Genomic DNA, 23,870 nt, shown 5'->3' with positions numbered 1-23,870 from the left:
TAATGACTGTGGTCCAAGTGCAGAGGGAAGTGGGTGGATGTACAGATGCATGGGTGAATGGATGGGTGTATATATGGGTGAGTATATGGGGGGCTGTTTGCTGAGTTGAGATGCGGATAGGAGAGTGGATTGGTGCATGGGTGGGTGGATGTGTTGGGAAATGGGTGCATAAATTGGGGTGCTTGTGGCTGGATGTATGGGAGATGGGTTGGTGCATGCATGGGTGGGCAATATGTAGGTGCAGGAGTGCAGGGTTGGTGCACAAGTTGGTGCATGCATGGGTGGATGGGTTAGTACATGCATTGGTGGGTGGGTGGGTTGGTGCATGGATGGATGGGTTGGTGCATGCAAGGATAGATGGATTGGTGTGTGCATGGATGGGTAGGGTTGGCACCTGCATAGGTGAGTGCACAAGTTAGGGGTGTGTGCATTGGTTGTTGAATGAATGGATGGATGGATTGATGCAAGCATGGGTGAGTGCACAAGTTGGTGCATTTGAGAGTGGGTGCATGGGTGGATGGATGGATTGGTGTGTGCATGGATGGATAGGTTGGTGCATGCAGGGTTGGATGCATTGGTTGGTACATGGATGGATGGATGGGTTGGTGCATGGATGAATGGACTGGCTGGTGGATGGATGAATGGATGGGTTGGTGCATTCAGGGTTGAGTGTGGTGGTTGGTGCATGGATTTAGTGTGAGGTGTCCCTGCCGATGACAGGGGGATTGGAACTGGATGATCTTAAGGTCCTTTCCAACCCTCACTATTCTATGATTCTATGATTGGCTAGTGCATGAATGGATAGATGGATTGGTGTGTGTAGGGTTGAGTGTTGGCTGGTGCATGGATGGATGGATGGGTTGGTGCACTCAAGGTTGGGTGTGTTGGCTGGTGCATGGATAGATGGATGGATGGGTTGGTGCATAGATGGTTGGATAGATGCATGGATGGATGGATGGGTTGGTGCATGGATGGTTGGATAGATGCATGGATGGACGGGTGGGTTGGTGCACTCAAGGTTGGGTGTGTTGGCTGGTGCATGGATGGATGGATAGATGCATGGATGGATGGGTTGGTGCATGGATGGATGGATGGGTGGATGTGTGGGTGCACGGATGGACGGGTGGATGTGTGGGTGCACGCAGCGGTGTGTGTGTGTGTGTGTCTGTGTGTGTGTGTGTGTCTGTGTCACCGCTGCCCGCTCGGAGCCCCCCCCAGATGTTAGTGCAGATGTTGTGGCCGAGCTCGCTCCCGGCAGCGCTCTCCCCTCCCGCGCAGACACGCGCTGGGCGGGACTCCGTTCCCGCGCAGGGGGCGGAGCCTCGCCCCGCCCCGGGCCCAGCGCGCAAGGGGGGGGGGGGCGGACGACGGCACCTGCGGGGCCGGACCGAGCCGAGCGGAGCTGAGCGGCGGCTGCGGCCCGGATGTAACCGGTGCGGGAACATGGCGCTGGCAGCGGAGTGACGGCAGAGGTAGGGGCGGTGGGGCCGGGACCGTGCCGGGGGAGCCTCGACCTTGCGGTGGGGCCGCGGTGCTGGCAGACAAAGGCACGTCCGGGGCATCCCCCAGCCCAGCGGGGAGGGCCGAGGCGAGCGGGGCTGCCCCGGGGTCGGCGGCGCTGGCTGCGCCGTGAGCGGCTCGGAGGGGCTGTTGGCCGTAACAATGGCTTTTGTTGTGAGGGGCGGTTCGGTTTGCGCCCGTCTGTAGCCAGAAGTTGATCCCAACTTTCCGGTGGGGCTCACCCCAGCGCTCCCCCTGCACCCGTGTACCTCTGAGCGCTGGGGGGTTGCGTATAGAGGGTTAGGAACGGCTGCGGTCGGCTCCGTGCCGGTGTCGGTGTGCGTGAAGCCTCAGAGCATCGCAGCTGAATAAACCGAGCTGCAGAGGGGCTGCTGTGCTGGAATACTGCTCCGGCACCAGCCCAGGGCTGGGTATCGATCAGACCTAAAGGATATCTTACAGCATGCAGGCTGTCTGCCTTCCCCTTTGTTACACACGAGCCCTCTGTTAGCGTAAAGAAACAATGGGCATTTTATTTCTTCCCAGATAGTCAGTGTCAGACGAAATGTGCTGTCATTGCCGTTGGGATACAATTCCCACCAACTCGAGAGGGGCCAGCAGCGAGACCACCCCGCTGGCAGCATTTCCCTTCATTGTAGGATTCGCTTTCATATGCTTTAGCATCTGCAAAATGAAGGCAGAGAGTACCTGTGGTGAGATAGAGCTGTGTGGTCCTTGCTGCCCAGACAGCACTGAGGGAATCATCGCTCCAGATTTATTGCCTTTATTGTGCCGGGAAACTTTAAATACCACTGCTGAGGACTGGAGTAGGAGCCACGCTCCTCTGCCCTGTGCTGAAGGTGTGGGTACAATGCTATGAGCATTGGACACCTCTTGTGTGCAGAACGCATTGGAGCTCTGGGGAACCGCTCTGGATGCCTGCTGAAGGTGATGCTTCTGACACAGAGAACAGGTTCAGGGTCACTTGTGGGGCTCCCTGACTGTCTGCACCCCCATAGGTGGCTTGAGCAGAAGCTGCAGAAGCTTTTCTGTTTCCATTTGAGGTTCACAAAATGGCCCTTTGCATTGCTGCTTTCTTCCTGCTCAAGTGTTGCTGCACGGTGCTTGCTGACTCGTCGATCCCCCCATGGTGAGGAGCAGCTTGCCTGTTTGTAGGTGGGGATGGAGGGACCTGTGGGGCACAGCACTGGTGTCAGAGGTGCTGCTGCTGCAGCAGCTACAGCTCCTGGAGTTACTCACTGTGGTTTGCCTTCCTGGCTGTGGGTTAGTCAGGGTTTTGTTTGTAGCTCCTCTCAGGTTGATGGAAGGGCTTTGTTCGGTGTGGGATTATGGTTTTGTGCTGTCAAAAGCATGAATTTGAGATGAACTGAGTGAAAACCTGGCTTGACTCAAGGGAAAGACTCGCTTTCATGTTGAGTGTGCTGAAGGTGGACTTTCTGCTGCTTCAAGCGTGTTCACAAATGGTTTTGATCCAGGTGAAACTGCTCCTTCAAGCAGAGATTAATTTCATTAGGAGATGTTAGACCAGTCTGCCCTAGTCCTGCCTTCCCTTGCTGCAGAAGCTCCAAGTGCTGTTACTCACTTTTGCAGTCTTTTAACCTTAGTCTATGGAAATGAGGGGTTACCAGTGACTGTGTGTTGCTCAGCTGAGGCAGCTGTTGATCCTCTTAACAGAGGGGCTCAGAGTGGTCATTTCTGCACAGAGAAGTGATGTTGTGAAGAACCCCCCTTACAAGTCATCAGTGAATCCCTTTGGCAACATGCTCACAGAGCCAGACCCAGTAAATCCCATTGCTCGTTCCATGCCCTTGTTACTTTGGCCACTCCTGTTTGCTTCTCAAGGGCTTTATTTTCCCTCTTTCCTGGACATCTTCATCAATCACAGATACAGTAGGTGAGTGTCTGACTTTCAGTAAAGTCTGAGCACCCCAATGGCTGATTCTAAAATGGAATTGCATAATGAGCAAGGCTCTTGGAAGGTGTTTTATTCCCAACTGTTATTTGCCGAAGTAATAGTTATTTGGGCAACTATTACTCGGAAAACCAACAATTAAGAACTAAAATGACCCCAGATTTGCTGCTGTATTAAAGGGGACAGACTGTTCTCTTTGACATTAGTTGGGGCATGGAGTTTGGGTTTAAAACTGAGTTGAAGGATGCTCCAGCTCACGTGGCTGAAGCCCAGGAGGTGATGCTGGCACAGATCTGTCAGGGTGCTGTGCTCTGTCGGGAGGTATGGAAAACAGAAGAGGAACAGGAGCAGAAGAGCGCCTGCATCTCTGCTCCTCCTGTCTGATCACACTCGACACTTAAATCCAGTTAGTGCTTTGAAGCTGCTCCAATTAAGGATCTGAAGTGTTTTGGCATCCTCTTGTTCCAATACATAAACTCCGGTTCTACCGGTTTGCTCTGCAGAAGCTACAAACAGCAGTGTGCCGCATGGCACGCGTTGGAGCTGCTAACAGGTGTCTGTGGGTAAAGCAGCTGAGCTGTGCATCAAATATGCAGACAGCTCAAACAACAACCTCCTGGTAAAACACCTCCTCGGGACCCCTGTTCCTGGTGTGTCTGTGGCTCCTGGTGCTCTTTGGCACCCCTGGAGTGGTGCTGGAGGTGTTTCTGGGGCTGTCTCTGCTTTGCTTCTCACTGATCTCAGTGCAGTTGGTCTGTGGGGTCTGCTGCGGGGTTGGGGCAGGTTTCCTGAGGTGAAACCGAGTGAACCTTCTCTCATCATGGGGGGTGGGATGGTTGGTGACTGCAGCCGGGTAAACCCAGAAACACCAAGATAGAAACTGCATGTGGTTTGTCATGGAATCCCAGAATGGTTTGGGTTGGAAGGGACCTTAAAGCTCATCCAGTTCCAACCCCTGCCACAGGCAGGGACCCCTTCCACTGGAGCAGCTGCTCCAAGCCCCTGTGTCCAACCTGGCCTTGAACACTGCCAGGGATGGGGCAGCCACAGCTTCTCTGGGCACCCTGTGCCAGCGCCTCAGCACCCTCACAGTAAAGAACTTCTTCCTCATATCTAATCTCATGTCAGTTTAAAGCCATTCCCCCTTGTCCTGTCCCTACATGTCCTTTCATCCCTCACACATGGAGGACATACGCTCTTTACCGTTTTCCAATTATGCTCTTATGTTTTTCCCTCAGTTCTAATCTGTTGAACATTTCCATACAGTCTTGCTATTCTCAATAGAAATTTGAAATATGAAAGGTGTTTTTACACAACTCTCTGCTCAAAAAAAAGACATCATGACCAACAGAGCCTCGGTCCAACATTGCACTTTCTCCATTGTCTGCTATGGGTTTGTCTCTTCCTCAGCAGGAGCTTCGTAAGGTACCTGCCTTCTCTATAAATACAAAGGTGGATATTTTGAGATGGTTTCCCCCCTTAAAGTCAGCTTTGGTTGGCGCTGAGCTGCACCAGGGTGCTGCCTGATGCACAACTGCGCTGCCTTCATTAGCAGGGGGGAAGAGCTGAAAACTGGAGTGTCTCAAAAACACCAACAACAGTGCAAAAACCCCAGTTAGTTATGAGGCCATTTGACAGGCAACTCCCCACCCCCCTGCAGAGCAAGTTTCAACGCTCTCTAATGATATTTAATGTTCAGGTAACTCTAATTAAGCCTTTAATCCATTAGGCCACAGAGATTCACTGGAGACGTGCTGTTAGTGCTGGTGTGTCAGCTGCCTGTACCAAGCGCAGCAGTGCTCAGTGTTGTGCTTGGAGGGCTGGCCCCACAACCAACACAACAGAGTATTTTCCATCTAAATGAATGTTTAGCTGCTGTTTCCTTTCTTTTCCTGAGGAGAAGCATCTCCAAGGGCAGGACTGCGGCTGGAGCTCCAGGGCTGAGACCTGCTGCAGAGTGTGGTTCTCGTGTGGTTCAGCCGTGCCTGTTGAGAGCAGCACCAGCACAAAAGTCAGCCTTGAGCCAAGTCTTGTGCCTTAAAGGTTCAAGGAGTATCCCTTTCTGAGCAGTGCCTTGAGTGCAGTGATGTGAGAGGCACATGCTCCCATTGCATCCTGCAGAGCCAGCCATGACATACCAAGTGTGCTGGTTTGCCTCTTTTCCAGCTGTTTTTTCCCTTGTCTGAGCCATGTACAAGTGCTGCCACTTGTGGAAGGTGCTTCTGTTGGACATACAAAGGTTTCGCTGCAGACAGAGCTTGGATGCCTTAAAATCAAGCCAGGAAAACAAAACTGTGTGAATCAAGTTGTTAACTTCTGCAGGCTGGGCTGCAGCTTCCTATTTCTGACCTTTCTAGGCAAAGCTTTTATTAAAACATGAGCTGTATATACAAATTAATATTTATGTCTTACAAACCACGTAACTTGGGGTCCTTGTGGGCCATAAAAACACATAGTGAGCCCTGTTTTCACCCTGCCATAAGGTGCACTCTGTACATTGCAATGTGCTGGTATTAGGACAGCCAAAGCATGGAGAAGAGTGGCGTGACTCACTCAGGGGCATGCACTGATGGAGAGCACGTGTGCAACCCCAGCTCCCATCGTTTTCCTTGTGGGATGTCCTGGCTTTGCTCTGGTCTGGCTCTGCTATGGAGCTTGCCCGTGGCACACGGTTCTGCCTGCAGCAGGACACACTGCTCTGGTGTCACAGGGGTGAGGGGTTTGATTTTGCTGAACAAAGATGCTCGTCCAGAAATAGGTTAAGCCAAGGAACGTGGGTACCAAAAATAGCGATAGAGATTTTCCTTTCTCCAAGTGTGTGTTAGATTTATTGTTCCCTGCTGGAAGAGAGGTACTGCAGCTATAGGGAATAATGGAAGGAGATGTGCACAGTCACCTCTTATGGATGAAAACCCCACGTGTTGGATATCACTGTTACTATGTGTTACTATGTGTTTCTGCAATGCTGATAAATACATGCAATGTCACTAAACCCCCCCGTTAGCAAAAGTTGTGCTGTTTGCCTCGCAGTGAAGGTACCCCAGAAAGGGAATGATGGAGAGATCCCTGGTGACAAAGGAGAGGACAAAAGAAATGCCAACAAACAGAAACTGGAACAAATAAATGGCACAGGAATGATCCTGGTGATAGCCCCTATAAACCTTTTATTGTGACATGCTCTGCTGCCTCCGAATGACTGACTCTTCCCAAACTGGAGGCACTAAAAACTGCACAGTGGCTTTCCCCTCTGCCTTCAGCCAGGTTGTTTGGGCAGTAGTTATTAAGATTTGTTTCCTTGCATTCTCCACAGGCATTTTCATACCATTAAGTTAAACTCCAGCTTCCCCATTCCCTTGAGTTGGATGCATGCAGAGAGGACAGAGCTAATTCCTTGCACTGCAGCTATTTAAGGCGCTGGGCTGAGCATGGAGTCAGGAGGCACCGTGGCTCTAATCTGGGCTGGGCTGCTGGCCGAGCACCTCAAGAGGTTATTTAACCTCTGTGTGCTGCTGCTTCCCTCTGGGGAACAGGAGGGATTGTGGCAATTGCCTTTGGAAAGCACTTTCAGGTGTTTCATTTTAGTCCTTTTCCATCGATGCAGAGCTATCTGGTCCAGCATATCCATCCCAGGAGGTTTTTGGTACTTGACAGGATTATAACAACAATGGTTAATGTCTTGTTGGGTTGTTTGGGCCACAGAAATACATTCCAAAGGTATATCATGGCTCTCCCAGCCACTACTCACAGAAGGGCTCTTAAGATACACCTGAAGGACATAGAAATGACACATGGTTCTGACCATTGTTACTGACCTCTTCATAACGTGTAAGTAAAATGTAACAGTGCTTAAATGGTTTCATTCTTAACCAACTCGTACCTTTGCCACAGAAACCTGGGTTTGCATCTGTTGAATTTGTGCCTTCAGTGTAAAGACCCCAAAAGCAACCAATCTGCTGCTTTTCTCATAGGCTTTGGAGGGTATTTGGGTTTGTGCTTTACAGAAAGGGGTGTGAGGTGTCGCTGCCCATGGCAGGGGGCTGGAACAGGGTGATCTCAAGGTCCTTTCCAACCCAAACCATTCTGTGATTGCCTAGGCTGAAGAAGGAGGAAGGTTTTCCTGAGAGAAAGGTGAGCACAGAGTAAATGCTCTCTGAGCTGTGCCTCTATCCCAGACTTTGAAGCTTTCAGGAAGGAATAATGATACATGACTTTATCTCTGTTGCACATACTGAACTCCTCTCTTCCAAAGAGCAAAACTTCTTATTTGTGCTTTGTGTCATAGGGTAAAAACAGTGAAAGGGCAGAAAACCCCATTGCTGAGCTGCAGCTGAAACCAGCGCATGGATGGAAAAGCTTGTTTGTGGAGCACAGTGCTGTTAGTGGGGAAGTACCATCCACACCATGGGATGTGCCTGCAGGGTATGGGGAAGGCACATTACCAGGCATTTTTTGTTGGAAACATAAAGTTTAGTGTGCTACTGAGAAGTGCTCCAGTGCCAAGGCAGTGGCTGTAATCTAAGCCATTGCCTGCTGTAGGAAACCTCTGGGTGCTCCCATGTTTTATGCAGGAGCTCATAATGATGCATCCTAAAGCCTGGGAGTCTATTGCATCTTCCTAGCACGAGGGATATGGGCTCTGTAAGCATGTGCTGAGAGGCCTGGCTGCCAAAATAGTTCAGTGTTGCTATGGTGGTTGCAGGTGGTGATTGCCTTTTAAGTTCTTGCTCTCTGTTCTGACATTTTTAGGGCAGTAAATGAAGGATGGGAAGTAGAAAAGCAAACAAATTGGAAAAATCCCGTGTCTAGATGTCTGTAATTGCATCTGTGTGGCTCGATGGAGACAGCCTCATCCTACTGGAAGTTACGGAGGGATTGGCAGTGAATGAAAGTAGTTATTGGCAATAGCTTTTGTGCCAAGACTAAGTTCTGATGATAGGGCTCAGCTTAAAGCAGATGGTGTAATACATACCTTAAAAACTGTTATGGGGAAACATGTGCAAACCCACGTGCCTTGCGTGCCATGGAGGGTTTACTCTTAGGGGCGAAACAGGAGGAACCTTCACTTGAATGGAGGTGAGAGCGGACACCTGGTGCTGGGAAGCAAGAGAAAAGCTCTTTTGAAGCAAGGCTCTTATTAGGGATGCAAGTGTGTCCTCAGTTTTTATTCTAATAAAGTACCAAAATTGCCAGAAATGGAACATTCATCCCACATCTGTGCTTTCCCTATCCGGTCTCTTTGAGGACCAGCTCTTAGCACTGTCAGGATTCACAGGGAGAGTAAGTAGGCTTTCCAAGTACTTAAGAAGTACAAGGCATGAGGTAAATTATTTAAATGCTGATGCAGAGCATTGCCAGCTGAAAAGTGACTTATGATCTGTTAACAGGCTGACAATAAGGGTTTTTTTTTCCTCTTTTTGGGAAAAGGAGCATGGAATGTACCATCAGCGGGTTGCTTCCTTCCAAGAGAAAGGTTTGCTCTGATAAGCTGAAGTTAAAGCCTTTAAAGGGCTTCTTCTTGGGCAATCCAGCCTGAATTTGGGCATCACCAGTGCAGCAGCCCCCTGGGATTGTTGTAAGGTGGGAAACCAATACCCCTGTGGCTCACGTTTCTTATAAACTCCTGTTTGAAGAAGCGTTTTGACTGTTTCCTCAGTATCTGGTAGGACTTGGTCCATAGTATTTTGTTGTTGCTTTTTCTTGTGCAGCAACCTGATGCTGCTGTTTGTGAGGGACTTTTAACCGAAGGCTAAAGGGTTTTTGGGTGGTTTTGTTCTATTACTCTTATAATTTTTATTCTAATACAATTTATCTTCCTGTTTACCTTGCTCTTCGGTGTCTCTCTTGTCCCGATGGAACAGCATCTTCCTATTGCTCTTCAGTTTCCAGTTGTGTAAAAGAAAGGAAAACAGTCAACTCTTCTGATTTAGCTAGAAATTAAACTGCAACTGTTGGGTTTTTTTCCATGGGCTTAATGGGAAAATTGGTGATAATTGCTAACTAGTGCTTTTAAAAGACATTTTTTTTCCAAATGGGTGAAAGACTGTCAAGCTATCAATCAAGGCAAAGACTGGATAATGCTCCGTTCCCCTGACAAGTTTCCTTTATTCTATTAAGCATCTGCTTTGCTCTGTAAATCTGAGCTGCTCAAAATTTGCCCTTTAATGTTTACTTTCCCCATCCTTTCTCAGTATTACTTAAGTAGTTTTGGTATAACTGTACAGCATAGTCAAACAGCTGTAATAATCTAAGAAGAACTTGAAGGTGTGAGTAACTTCATAGTATCACGGTGGTCTTGAATGCATTTCCATTCTCTTTCCTTGTCACTCTGTAATGCTCCCACCAGTGCTTGCTGAAGCCGGTGACCAGCCTTAGGTCAAGCTTTAAGATGGCAGAGTCTGGCTTTACGGTGTATTAAAGCCAGTGTGATGCTTCGAGTTGCACGAACATTTGTGGTCCTTATGGACTTTGCTTAAAACACAGGGTATTTAATTTTCTCTTTCTTGCCTTTTAAAGCAAATTTGGAGAGCAAATTGGAGATTTTCTTGCAATCCCCTGATTCCAGAGGCTTGGGGTTTTCAGAGAAACTGTTAAAAGAGGGAGATTTATAATAAAAGCAGATCCTGAGCCATGCTGAGTAGCGTTTCTCCACAGGACTGCCTGCTCTTTTCATGGGCCTGGATATAAAGCAGCATGAAACCGAATTTATCTTCACTCCAGGCACTGCTGGCATTGCACGGAAAGCACCATGAATGTACAGAGCTGGTGCAAAGCAAAGCAGTCTTCCTTCCCCAACCATTCCTCCACCTCCAACAGGATTTGCAAGTTGAAAACCATTGCTTCCCACCAAGAAGGTGTAGAGTTAGCATGTCTGTAACAGGATCCACTGCTCAGGCTGGGCAGAGGATGGAAAACCACTCCAGCAATGTTCCCATCCTGCTGGGGGAGGAAATACCAGTGCCAGCGCTGTGCAAGGACCGAGTGTGGTATTGATTTTGTCATAAATAACACTAGGAATTGCCATGATGTCACAGTGTGATCGTCATGGCAAATGATGAGGAAAAATAAGAATGTAGAAATAACATCTCCCTTGGCCTGCAGATAAATCAAAGCTTTAGCCCTTGATCTCCCATTGCTCACTAGCCTGGAACATAAATCCAAGGGTTTATCATTAAGCTTAACGGGTCATAAAATCTGGGCTATTTTGGTGGTAGTTGCAGAGATTTGCAGTCCAGGCAGAGAGCAGGCTCTAAGCCGCTGGCTCTTGTGTAACTGGGTAAATAGCAAGCTTCAAATAATACTATCAAGCTATCAAATGTAATAACTAATGCAGTCAGGCAGGAGTTCAGGGAGGGAGCCTCCCTCATGACAAGCTTCCCCATAATGACCGTAAGAGGCCCCGCTTTAGGAAGACCTTTTAATACCAACATTAAGCCCATTTGCTTTACTGTAAGTCAGGTGTGTGCATCCAGCTTGGTTTGCGTGTAGCACTTTGTCTTCTGCACAGCAAGACTCTCTTCACTGTGGACCCAAGGGAGCAAGCAGCAAAAAACCAGGAACAGGGAAGCAAAACCAACTCCCTTACTTTGTCATCACAGTTTAAATACTTATTACAGCACTTCATGGTGAGGTGGTAAATACATGATAGTATATTATGTAATAGTAATAGACCTCTACATGCAGGAGCCTTCACTGCTGCCCATTTGTAGTAGGTCTTCGGTGCCATCCAGAGCAGGGCTGTGTAAAGGCCATGCCTCTGTTCTTCCTCTCTGTTATTCTGTGTAAGGTGGGAATTAGCTGTTATTGCTGGTTGTAGTCACGTGAGGTTTAGAATTGCTCTTCATCTCTTAGGCAAGATTTTGGCTAAGAGTCCTATAAAATTTGACGGCCCTGAATTTGTGAGCGAGCAGCAGATCTGGTGTGTGCAGGGGAAGGGATTTGGACCATCTGTTGGATTACTTAACAGTTCAAAGTAGCTTTTGTGAGAGTTGGAGAGTATTAGAGTATGTAGGGTATCCCATTTGTACTGTACTGCTTCAAAGAAGGGGAGCCTCAAGGAGTTACGTGCAAAGCAACGTGCCTGGACTGAGTTGGACTGAAGTTTGGGATGGGGGCATAGCTTTCTTGAGACTTTACTGCTAAATGCTGACAATAAAGACAGAAATCTCCTGTAGAGTTGACTTTGGGACAAGTAAGAAGGTAGCCCTGTCTAGGAAACCTTATGGTTTTGGCTGTTGCCATGATTTGGGTGACATACCATGGCAGGACAAGGCAGATCCCTCCCCTGACCATGACAGCCTGTGCTGATCCATGCTGCCCACAGCTAATGCTGCCCAAGAGAGGTCTGTGGCTTGATGAGCAGGGCTGTATAGAGGTTTCCAATTGTATGGTCCCAGATTTCAGTCCAGGGATCAGTTCCTTGAGTTATTTTAGCATAAATACTCATATTGAATTAAATTGGAGTTATGCTCTTAAACAGATGTGCATACATTGGTGCCTTAATGAATCAAGGAGATTCCCTTCGCTCCCCCAACTCTTAAAGACACACACTGAGGACCCGTGGTTAGTTATAGTTCAAAACTGCAGGAAAAACCCTTAAAGGAAAAGTAAGTCAGAGATGATTTGTGCTTGGCATGCGAGTGTTGTATTATGCCATGGTGGCTTTCCTAGTAGTACTGTATGTGCTCGGGAAGGCACTCTGGGGGTCTGTGCCAATAAAACCCAGCCTTGGAAGAACATTGTGTGAATGGATGAGGAAACAAGCTGCCAGCACGAGCACTGAGCCAGCGGGTATCAGGATCACAGGTGGATGGGATGCAGGGCCACATGCAGGGGTTGAGTGTGTGCAGGACTTGGGTAGGTTCTTTGCATGGTCACAGGGAGATGAAGTGAACGGCAGGTACTGGATTGTGTGAGGTACACCCATGTGTGTTTACAAGAAATGATTGCTGGATGATCACAACCATTATCTTAGTCTTTACCAAAGACATCATAAGGATGCCAGGTGGGAAGCGAGACCTGCCAAAATCAAGAAGCAACAGTAGAAGTTGCTGACTTTATTTTGAGCCTTTGCATATGCAGGCAGCTCTAATTACATGTGCTGTTTCATACACAAGACTGAGCACAGTGCAGCAGTTGTTTCTTCATTTATTGTCTCTCATTACCCACTGGTGGAAGCTTCCAGTGTCTTGGCTGAGTGAGGCAGGAGTGCCCTGACCCACAGAGCAGCACGGGTGCTTAAAGGATGAGACACAGATGGGGTCCATCAGCTCCCACAGTTCAGTCTTTCCCTAATGCCACATTTCTGGCTGCTGGAAAGTCTGTGCTGGAAGATCTGGTGATGTTTTAGTTCATTTGGTGCAGTCGGAAAGCAGAAGCTGCACTGGGGCGTGTGGCTTTGCTTGGGGATGTTACCTTGCTTTGACCATGGTGCCTTTGCTCTTGGTGCAGTGATTCTACAAACACTCTACTCGGATTCCAGACCTCAGGAGGCCACAGGAGTCCTGCCTTTTGTGGGATCTGGACCTGAAAGTTTCCTTGTACATTTGGAAGGGTGACGGGATGGGCGTACCTTGGGTTTGAGTTTAATGCGTGGGATGAGCTGGGTCTCACCTCCCCTTTATATTGTATCTGCCAGCTCCAAAATCCCCCCAACTTTGCTCTCTCCCTCTTTTCTTTCCTAGCAAAACACTGACTGCTTCTGAATCCTGCTGCTTTATATAGGCTCCTTTTCCTCCCCCTCTCACCACGCGCTGCCTCTTCTCCCCCGCCCCAGTTACTAAAATCTCCTCTCCCCAATGCATCATCTTCGTCGCAGCTCTCTCATCTGCAGGCTGAAAGCAGAGCACGCTCAAGGGAGAAGGAATGACCCTGAACCCCCCTTAAGGTTTCAAGTGGTTGGAAGCTGTTTGATCAAAGGCTGTGTGCGGGAGCCTCTCCTGCTCTTTGCTTCCTCCATCCTTTATCTGGCTGTGCTTTCTCCTCTCTCCCGGCTTTGCCTTTCCAGATAAGAGGCACTGCCAGGTACACCGGTGTATAAATACAGACTGCAGAATTCCTGCACTCAGGGTGGTTGGTGCCTTCAGGAATGTGGGAAGCGCTTTGGTAGGGAGAAAAGAAACAGGAGAGAGAGGAATTTTGGAAAGATGGGTAAAACAGAGAGAGGGAAAATGCAAAATGACAAAGCTCAGCTGAGTTGGCTGGTGAGAAATAGTTATCTTGATAGCTGCAGTAATCGAGTTGTGATTGAGGGATTCCAGAGGCCATGAAGATGCTCTGAGGGCTGGAGCAGCTCTGCTCTGGAGCCAGGCTGAGAGACCTGGGCTGGTTCAGCCTGGAGAAGAGAAGGCTCCAGAGACCTTATAATAGACTTCAGTACCTACAGGGAGCACACAAGAGATCTGAAGAAGGGCTTTGGGCAAGGGCCTGTAGGGACAGGAGAATGGGAATGGCTTGAACCTGCCAGAAGGGAAACTGAGATGAGACATCAGGCAGAAGCTCTTCCCTGTGAGGGTGCTGAGGTGCTGGCACAGGGTGCCCAGAGAAGCTGTGGCTGCCCCATCCCTGGCAGTGTTCAAGGCCAGGTTGGACACAGGGGCTTGGAGCAAGCTGCTCTAGTAGAAGGTGGCCCTGCTCATAGCAGGGGGTTGAACTGGATGAGCTTTAAGGTCCCTTACCTTAAGGGGCATGGGGGCTCCTCCAGCCAGGGTAAGTCTGAGACATTGGTCAATGTTTGGAGAGATGATAAAACCAGGCAAAGTATTTGGGTCAATGCCCAATAGAAGTATTAGGAATGACATGGCAAGTGTGTTTTGATGTAATCTGGGCTTAATCACTGGTGTTGACTGTATTGAAGACTTCCAGGTCCAACAAGGGGATTGATCTAGATAAATGTATTATTTTCCTGTTTTTCATTTCCTGTGCATGTACATACTGGTGTAGCTTAAAAGCACATAAGAAGGAAGAAACAAAAGGAAGAGGACAAATTAAATGACTGCTGCCAAATTAATTATTCCATCGTGTTTCAACTCGTATTTTTAAACCTACAACTTTGAATGGGGACATTCAAATTTATCATTGCAACGACCATCTTCCCATCTAATTTAAAGTCATTCAGCTTTACAAGCAGCAATTATGCTCCATGCTAACAAATGAAAAGACATGGCAACATCAGAAAAACTGATTATTCAAGCAGTCTTTCTTACATAAAATAGCTAACTAATCTCCCAGCCTCAGTCCTTGAGTGCTAGTGCAAATATCCTCCTGCGAGATAACTTCATTCTCTGTATGTTGGCAGCCTGCTTCTCATCCTTGATTGCTCTCTGTTGTCACAGTGATAGTTTGGGGGTTAAGAAATGATTTTCTCTTTTGTTTCTGTAGCTCTTCTTGCAGTCAGTGCTGGTTTTATCCTCTTCTTCTGTGACAGTGAAAGTAATGGGGTTTGTGGCCTGCGCAGGAGAATAAGGGCATCTGCAGACTTACTGCTCTTCTGCTACTCCGACCATCATCCTTGAGGCCATTAAGTCTGAGGTTCTGGGGGACCGAAATGTCAGTGGGCTTTGTTGCAAGAGAGGGGTGTCCATTTGAAGGTGCCCTGGTTTATTGGCATGGAGGTGTTTGATGTGTCCTGGTCCAAAAGGCGGGGATCTGCCAGAATAGAGGAACTTTAAAAACATATGATCAAACCCCCAAACCCTAACATCAAACCCAATTCTCAGAGTTTAAATGTTCATTTTAAGTGTGCCAGTCACTGTAATCAGTGCAGCGTTGCACTTGAAATCTTGTTATGAGCAATAGGAAGCGCATCTTATTTGCAAAGCCAAGAATGTATTGTTAGTGTAATTGAAATCTTAACCCTGTAAAGAAACGGTTATTGCTAGTCCAGCCCTACTTATTACAGGAAAAGAAAAGGAAAATAAGAAATCCAGCTACAGAAGTAGTCCCAATAATAAGTTAAATGGTACTAAACACCATCTGTTCCTATCTCTGCTCACCCTTCTACTGCCCCTGGGAAAAAGTAAGGTGACACAGGGGTAAGGTTTTGGTTGTCCTCTTCTTTGGCTCCCCTTCAGGCATGTCTGGCTTCTTGTCTGATGCATCAAAGCCTGCCCAGAAACTGGAACCAGCAGAAGTTCAGTTCTAATTCAACCAAATAGACCAGTTTTGCAGGTGGAAATTGCTGTCTTGTAGAGGTTTTTTATCCCCCTTTAGCCTTACCAACCCTTGTCTACATTCAGAATGCCTCTTCTCCAGTAGAGCATTTCTGCTTCTAGCCCTGACTGCTCTTCATTTCAAAAGCAACAACGACAAAAAGGCAGCAAGTCCTCAGTGTCCCTCGCTGCTTCCAGGAGGAGCATGATGCTGATGGTGGCATTCATTCCTCCTTGCTGGGAGAAGCAGGAAGTGGAGGTTGGTGGTTTCTTCCTCTGGTCTCTAGGATCCACTTAGGATAATAAATGTATTTATGTTTTCCTGCATGCTTTTACATGCTCTTTCTTAGTCTGCATCTTCATGTTTTATCCATATTTACTGTATGCAGAGTGTCTCAAACACGTCAAATCCTTGTTCCTTATTCTCTCTGCTGTCTGTAAAACTGATTTTGTTGAGGTCTGCATTTCTTGGCTGTTGGTAAAATATTTATGGGGCTCATGCAACATTGCCTGTGGGGGGTCCAGTAGCATCCTGTGCCCCCTCTCCAATCTTCCCATGCCTGCCCCCCTATGCATGGCATCCTCTGCTCCTGCTTGGCAGTCCCTAGCTATTTCATACTGTGCTGCTATTCCACTGCACCACCTGATGGTGCTGGGATCATCAATGTTTCATGCTCCACAGAATACCTGCCTGTTACAGCTCTGTACAGGCATTATGGTTATGTACAAGAGTAAGCCCCTGGTCAATAGAAGAATTGCTCGTACAGCTGAGCAGGCTGCAGCAAAGCCTCAGGCAGATGCAGCCAGAGCCTGACCCTCAGCAGTCAGTGCTTTAACACACACTTACCCATCATGTTATTTGCTGGTTTTATTCCCTCCTTCTGCCACATTAGAGCTCTTGACTTGATATTTTCATTTTAATTATTGCAGAACATTAGGCTGATGTCAATAGGGGATTATTTGTAAGGTTTTCAAGGTTCTTTCCTGATCTTAAAGTTGAGAGGCTGTTGCTGTGCCTGCAAAGTGAAGGTCGCTGCCCCTGCCCTGTGACTTGCTTTGTGTTTCCCAGCGTTGAATTTGACAGATTAGAAGTATTTTTGACTGAGAAGCTGTTGCTTCTGATGTCAGGAGGTTCAGTCTGTACAGCCACCGGCCATCACCGTGAGTGCCTGGTCAACACTGAAGTCACTGGGATTTTCTGCTTCCCAGTGAGGGTGCTGAGGCACTGGCACAGGGTGCCCAGAGAAGCTGTGGCTGCCCCATCCCTGGCACTGCTTAAGGCCAGGTTGGATACAGGGGCTCGGAGCAAGCTGCTCCAGTGGAAGGTGTCCCTGCCCATGGCAGGCATTGGAGCTGGATGAGCTTTAAGGTCCCTTCCAACCCAACTCATTCTATGGTTCCGTTCCTGTTGCCTGGGAAGGAAGAGCAGAAGAGGCAGAGGTTCAGATCACAGCAGCACTGACACATCTCTGCCATGCTGCTGGGAACTGGGCATGGCGCTGCAACTGACTGGGGATGTGCTCATAGCATTAGCTCACTTTCTCCTGGAGCTTTGAGCTTTCTTAGACATTCAGCACTGTCCCTTCTCTGTCATTCCTGTGTCATCTGCACTGTATTGTTAACATTTTCCCTTAAAAGTTGTGCAGTACCCATCTATCCATAGTTTGGAGCAATAAGCTGCTTTGAAACGTTCCTGATCATCACCTGGGTTTTGGGTGGTCTACCATTTGTTTAAAAATATGCATCTCTTCAACCCTTGGCTGCTTTACTGTTTTTGTGTACATACCCCTCTGCAGTGGGATTTGCTAAGCCCTGTTTGTCTCTTCTTTTGCAGATGCTACCAAACTCTGACCTTCTTTGATTTCTAGGGAATTTTATGATCGTAGAATCATAGAATAGTTAGGGTTGGAAAGGACCTTAAGATCATCCAGTTTCAAGCCTCCTCCCATGGGCAGGGACACCTCACACTAAACCATATCACCCAAGGCTTCATCCAACCTGGCCTTGAACACTGCCATGGATGGAGCATTCACAACCTCCCTGGGCAACCCATTCCAGTGCCTCAGCACCCTAACAGTGAAGAATTTCTTCCTTATATCCAGTCTAAACCTCTGCTGTTTAAGTTTCAACCCACTACTCCTTGTCCTGTCACTACAGTCCCTAATGAAGGGTCCCTCCCCAGCATCCCTATAGGCCTCCTTCAGATACCGGAAGGCTGCCATGAGGTCTCCACGCAGCCTTCTGTTCTCCAGGCTGAACAGCCCCAACGTCCTCAGCCTGTGATCTTAAGGTCCTTTTCCAGCCCTAACCATTGTATGATTCTATGGCATTCACTGCTGGAGGAAGTGTTACCCTAAGATGTGCTTTTCATTCCTGCTCTTAACAATTCCCTGTGATTGTTTCAGTTTTCCAAGTCAGAAGTTTGGCACCAGTTTTCTTAGGGGATGCTGCCCTTCTTCAGCAAGGCTTGACCTGCTCCAAGCGTCTGCTCGAATCCCCATGGCTTCCAGAGCTGTTTGTTCATCCATGCTTTGACTGCTTCAGAGGATTTTACTGGGGTGCTTCAGCCAGAAACACAGCAAACAGCCCAAATTGCACAGCAGCCCTAAATTCTGCCTGCAGGGTCAGAGCTCTCCCTCTTTACACTGCTGATACCTGCATGGACCGCAGCTACCAAGTCCCTCCATGGCATTGCTCATTTGAGCAATGTATCCCAAAGGATGCAGAAGATTGTCCCAGATTAAGGTTATGGTATTCAGAGGCTCATCTGCTCAGGATATGTTGAAGCAAATGGAGTATTCATAATTCCAGCTAAAATTAAGGGGGGAGGAGGGAGTGGTTCCACATTTTGAATGCAAACATTTAAAACAGATGCAGCCTGCTGGGAAGCATCCCATTAAATTGCATGACTTTTAAAAGGGAAAGAACATCCATTTCACTGAAGTCCACAATATGAACGACGAGGAGTTAAGAGACATTTTTCACCCAGTTTGAAAGTAAATGTACTTTAAATCTAATTCTTCTGTGCAGCTGCTGCTTTCTCTCTGGAAAGCCTTTTTCATGCTTTGAGCAATGCAGAGATGTGGGCTGGGTGCTAATCCAGTTTAAGATGCCAAACTTCCTTGCCACTCATGGGAGGTTTTACCACCACCACCTTTGGGATAAATGTAGGACTGTCTTTTACTGTAACCCACCACTAGTCTGGGGAGGTATGTTGAAGATTTATTACTTGTGGAGGGAAAAGTGAAGGTTTCATGTTACTTTGGAGTCGATACATCAATGTAAGATGGTGTGGGATCAGCTGGTTTGGGGTTTTCTCCTTCTCTACAAGTATCCAGTAGTGTCTGCATTTAAAAGAATAAGCCAAAACAAACCAGGACCTGTGAAATAGGCTCATGGCACTGAAGGTGCTGCTGGGGTGGTGTTGATGGGCAATCAGGAGCTGTGGCTGGATGCTCCTCTTAGCTGCTCTTCATGGGTGGGTATTTGTTGGAGTTAATGCTGCAGCTCCCACTTACTTGGGGCTGGAAAATCATCCTGCAGTAAGGGTTAATCTGAAGATGCTGGTAAATCAGGTATGCCAAGATGCTGTGGAGGCTGGAGTTTGTGAGCTTTGTTACCACCCATTTGGCTGATTTCTGATAGCATGCAACACCACATATCAGTACTGAGGGAGTTTGGCTGGAATAGCAGCAGGATTTTGCTGTCTCCTTGCTCCTGCTTTCCTGATCTGATCTGCCCCAGAGACTTCCTTCTCCCAGTTCTTGCTGCTTTCCTTTGGGAAAGATGCCTGTTTGAGGAAAGCCCTAGGCAGATCTTCCTCCTTTCCTATTCCTCTGCTCTGTTTTCCTGAGAGTGTGTTTTGGAGATGGAACTTGCTGATCTTGAGCTCATTAATGCTGTCATACCATTCTGAATGCATCAGCTGTGCCCATAATATGCAGTCTGAAGCCATTATTCTCTATTCTCTAGAAGTGATCTTCCTTTTTTAATTACTATTATTTTTATACATGCGCTGCAGTCTGAGCGCTTTTCCAATAGTAACTCATATTCAGTGACTTATTAAGGTTTATCCAAGTCACAGATTCCCAGTGGATGTTCTGAGCTTGCTTCTTATTTAAAAACATCATCTAAATTCACATCAGGAATTAGCACAGTTCTGCGAATGACATTCACCCCTCTGCAGAAGGACCACTGTTAATCCTATGCATTGCAGCAGTATTTCAAGCCTTGTTTGGGGGCTTTAGTGGGGCTTAAGCAAGCCTAAGGCAAAGCACAGACCACTGCAGTAGTGTGGGACTAGCTGCTTACTTCGGGCACTAAGCTTAAGCATGGGGCTGTATTAGGATGTGGGTTCCCTTTATAGCCAGGGCAGAAGACAAGGTGCTCCACAAAGACTTCTTGTGTCACCTGGTACTGAAGTTAGTAGCTGTGGACAACATTTTCCTGTGATCCTGTTCCTAAACCATTTCCTCACTGCTGGAATCCCTGCCTTTGGTGGGAGAGGGATCAGGCCTCTGCTTCATAGAACTAAGGAAACTAATGTGGTGCTGGCAGAAACAGCAGGATCTTTAGGCTGGGACTTTGAGCTTCTAATGGAATTCAGGTCAGGTTGATCTGGTTCCTGTTGGGCTTTCTGGAAATCCCCACCTTAATATATTACTTTTATGCCTCCTTACTGGTTGTCACCAGCAGTCTCTGATGTTTGCATTACTAGAGTTTCACTAAACTCATTGTGCTGAGGGTATTGAGTGGGTTGGAGAGCGTCATCCATCCATCCATCCATCCATCCATCCATCCATCCCTGTTTCTCTAGGGTAGAGTGTGTCCTTGGCATAGAAATGGTGAAGTGATGCTCACAGTAGAAGAGGAAGCTGATATACTCGCTTCTCCAACACCCCGCAGCTTGGAAAAAGACAAACCCAAAGCAGATGTGTCATTAAATCATTTTGAATCATTGCAAACATTGCAGGGGTTCAGCGCAAACATCCATAGCTTTAAACCACCTCCACAAAGTGCTCTGTGTCTCTGTCATCAAATTTGGATGAGCTACACTGGATAAACTGTTTTTACTGTTACCTGATAGCCACCTACCTTTTAAAGCAGAGATTTACAGGGGAAAGATAGCAATGCATTTCAGTGCACTGGGAGAGCTTACCAGAAGAGTGATGGGATTTCTTGGTCCTCATAAAGCTGCTGCCCAGCATGAGGAAATCTCTTCCTATAATTCGGCGAGCAGGCAGAGGAAGCTGTCTAGTGTCTGAGATTAAAGCATATGATAATTTAATCACCAGTTAGTTAGTGATAATGAGCAAGTATTTTGCCAAATGAGCTCTTAAAATGAATCTCTAAACACGGATCCTGGTGCTGCACTGCTTAAATTGAGTGCAAGGTGCAGCCCTATGAAAAGCTCACGCATCAGTGTTCAGCCTCAGCCTGTGCTGATGGCAAACCTGTTGGCCAAATGACCAAGCAACACGTGTACCCATGGCAGGGACAGGGTGTAGCTCCAAGGGCTTCTTAACTCGTAACTTATGTTTCCTGCTTCACTGAGCTTTTCCAGCATGGATATGTTCCGACTTAATTGTTGGACTTCTGAGAACGGCTTGACAGAAGAGCAGCCAGTCAGTCTTGTTTTCCTTTTTTAGCAATCTTTATTTTACCTGGATCATTACCCAGCATCAAAGAGCGCTGCTATCGCTCAAAATAAACATGTTTAAACATTAATAAGTAGCATAAGAGATGCTCTTTCTGATGCCGTGTGGGAAAACATCAGCTGGTACATAGAGGAGAGGAAAGGGAGCATGGATGCGTTTTACCTGGTGTGTTTTAGTGTCCCTCAGTAATTACTTTGCAAGTGGTAAAGCAAACAAGGGAAATTGCTGCAATCAGCTGCCCATAACAGTGCCTTGATACAAGCCCAACTGAGCCAACAACACACAAGCTGGTTCCCACCAGCAGCAAAGAGGTTTGTGAGGGAGAACTTGGGTCTGTCTCGTGTCTGCCCAAAGGTACATGGAAGGTTGTTGGGAGTCTGGTGACACTGAAAGCAGTGCCCTGGACCTCTCCAGCAGTGGGTAGCCCTGTGTTAAGGCAATTTAAGAGGATACAGAAGCACAGAATGGTTTGGGTTGGAAAGGACCTTAAAGCTCATCCAGCTCCAACCCCCTGCCATGGGCAGGGACACCTTCCACGGGAGCATGTTGCTCCAAGCCCCGTCCACCCTGGCTTTGAACACTGCCGGGGATGGGGCAGCCACAGCTTCTCTGGGCACCCTGTGCCAGCGCCTCAGCACCCTCACAGGGAAGAGCTTCTTCTGTATATCTAAACTGAACTTCCCCCGTTTCAGTTTGAACCAATCACCCCTTACCCTATCACCGTAGTCCCTAATGAAGAGTCCCTCCCCAGCATCCCTGTAGGCTACCTTCAGATACTGGAAGGCTGCTATGAGGTCTCCATGTAGCCTTCTCTTCTCCAGGCTGAACAGCCCCAACTTTCTCAGCCTGTCTTCATACAGGAGGTGCTCCAGTCCCTGATCATCCTCGTGGCCTCCTCTGGACTTGTTCCAACAGCTCCATGTCCTTTTTATGTTGAGGACACCAGAACTGCACACAATGCTCCAGGTGAGGTCTCACAAGAGCAGAGTAGAGGGGCAGGATCACCTCCTTCGACCTGCTGGTCACGCTCCTTTTGATGCAGCCCAGGATACTTATTACAATTCCTTATTGCATACCTGTTACAATTTCAACTATGTTGAAAGCCTCAAAATCAGAACATAATGATGCTGCCCATATTGCCAAATTCCTTAGAAACTGACTTTGAAAAGGAAGATCTATTCCATTTTCATATGGCTGAGCATGTTACAGTGCGTACCATGCTGCTCCCTGTCAGCGTGAGATGCTGAGCTGGCTCCATCACGAAGACTCAGAAGGTCAATCCAGAAGGGACTGTTGAGTCATCTTTGTCCCTGCTCCAGCATTTCGTGAGCTGCTGTGTTTCCACCTGCTCATCTCGGCACAGGGCACACTGTGTCTGGCCTCTCTTTTCCTGTGCAGGAACATGTCCAAGCTTCACGTGGCATCTCCAAGAAGTTAACATGTTTGCTGCTCTATTTGATAGCCTGTTGGAGAGATTAATGATTCATAGGATAAAAATACTTTCCTTGTTGGCTCTTTCTTGCCTTCAGCTTCCAGCCAGTGATTCCTTTTATTCCTCATTGCAGAGATACAAAGCCCTTCTTTCGCACTGTGTTTTCCTTTGTGAAGGGGGTTTTATGCTATAATCAAGTGGCCTCTCAGTCTGCTTTAGACAACCTGAACAGATCGAGCTCCACATTTCTCATTATAAGATGTTTTTCTCCCATCGAGTGATTTTTATGGCTGTTTCCCATATCCTTTCCAGCATTTCAACATCATATTGCCAAGGTTAACCCCAAAGCTGTTCCAGAATCCAGCTCATCAGCTGCAGTGTGTGAGGCGGGGGGTTACATTACCTCCTGGTTTGCACGTATTGCATTTCTATGTCATATGGGCATGGCTTCAGTGGAATATCCCCTGTAACATGGGGAGGTTGTGCTCAGGTCCCCTGAGTATTGTCACAGAGCAGCTTTCTTCTGTATTGTGGTCCCAGTGGTTTTCTCTTTTCATTGCTTTTTCAGTGGTTATAAGAAGAAAACAGTTAGTGCAGAGCTGTTGCTGGAGAAAGATGAGTTACTTGCTTCATAGAGCAGGTATTCCCAATGCTTCCTTGTTTTCTGGTTTGGCAGCTAAGCCAAAGATCAATTAACTGTCTCCAGCCTTGCTGCAGGGAAGGCTGGGGAACCATTTGTTGTTTTAAACCTCTTTACTTTTCAATTGCCCGATTCAGTTAAGGGTGAGCTTATACTTTCATTGGGAAAGGGCAGCAGCTATAGAAGAGCCAAGGACCTGGGCTGTTGAGGATCTGATGAGGGATTGGATGTTTTCAATGCATCTTCAGAGGTTTTGGCAGTGAATGCAAATAGGTATTTGCTTTATCTTAACATATAGAGAGTTCCATGTGTGTGTTTCTGCTTTGCAGCCCAAAGGCAGAGCTCGGCAGCATCCACCAGAGCAGTGCTAGAAACCTGACTTTAGCCAGTTGCACAGACTGTGCCTTGCCCCAAAGCCATTGAAAGCGGAAGGGATGTTTCCAGGGAGCCCAAAAACATATGTGAGGTTTTGAGGTTGGTTTTGTGTGTTTTAATTTCACTGCCTCCCAGAAACAGCACTTCTTCAGAATCTCATTTGGGGTTATCTTTTTGTCTGTTAGAG

General features: G+C 47.5%; 1 protein-coding gene across 2 annotated transcripts in view; it reads left to right on the top strand.

Moving 5' to 3' along the window:
• PAK5 (p21 (RAC1) activated kinase 5) overlaps positions 1 to 23,870 on the top strand; it is a 122,412-nt gene that overhangs the window by 28,880 nt on the left and 69,662 nt on the right. Inside the window, exon 1 of one of the 2 annotated variants that reach the window (XM_034061104.1) lies at positions 1,365 to 1,472. The exons of the other annotated variant lie outside the window; for it this stretch is intronic. The gene's annotated coding sequence lies outside the window, so the exon portion shown is untranslated. Of the gene's footprint in view, positions 1 to 1,364; positions 1,473 to 23,870 lie in introns of those variants that run through there. 2 annotated transcript variants of the gene reach the window in all.

This window comes from Melopsittacus undulatus, chromosome 3, assembly GCF_012275295.1.
Source record: "Melopsittacus undulatus isolate bMelUnd1 chromosome 3, bMelUnd1.mat.Z, whole genome shotgun sequence".
Classification (NCBI taxonomy): Eukaryota; Metazoa; Chordata; class Aves; order Psittaciformes; family Psittaculidae; genus Melopsittacus; species Melopsittacus undulatus.
The sequence above is the reverse complement of the archived record's forward strand: the minus strand, read 5'-3'. Positions and strand labels throughout refer to the sequence as shown.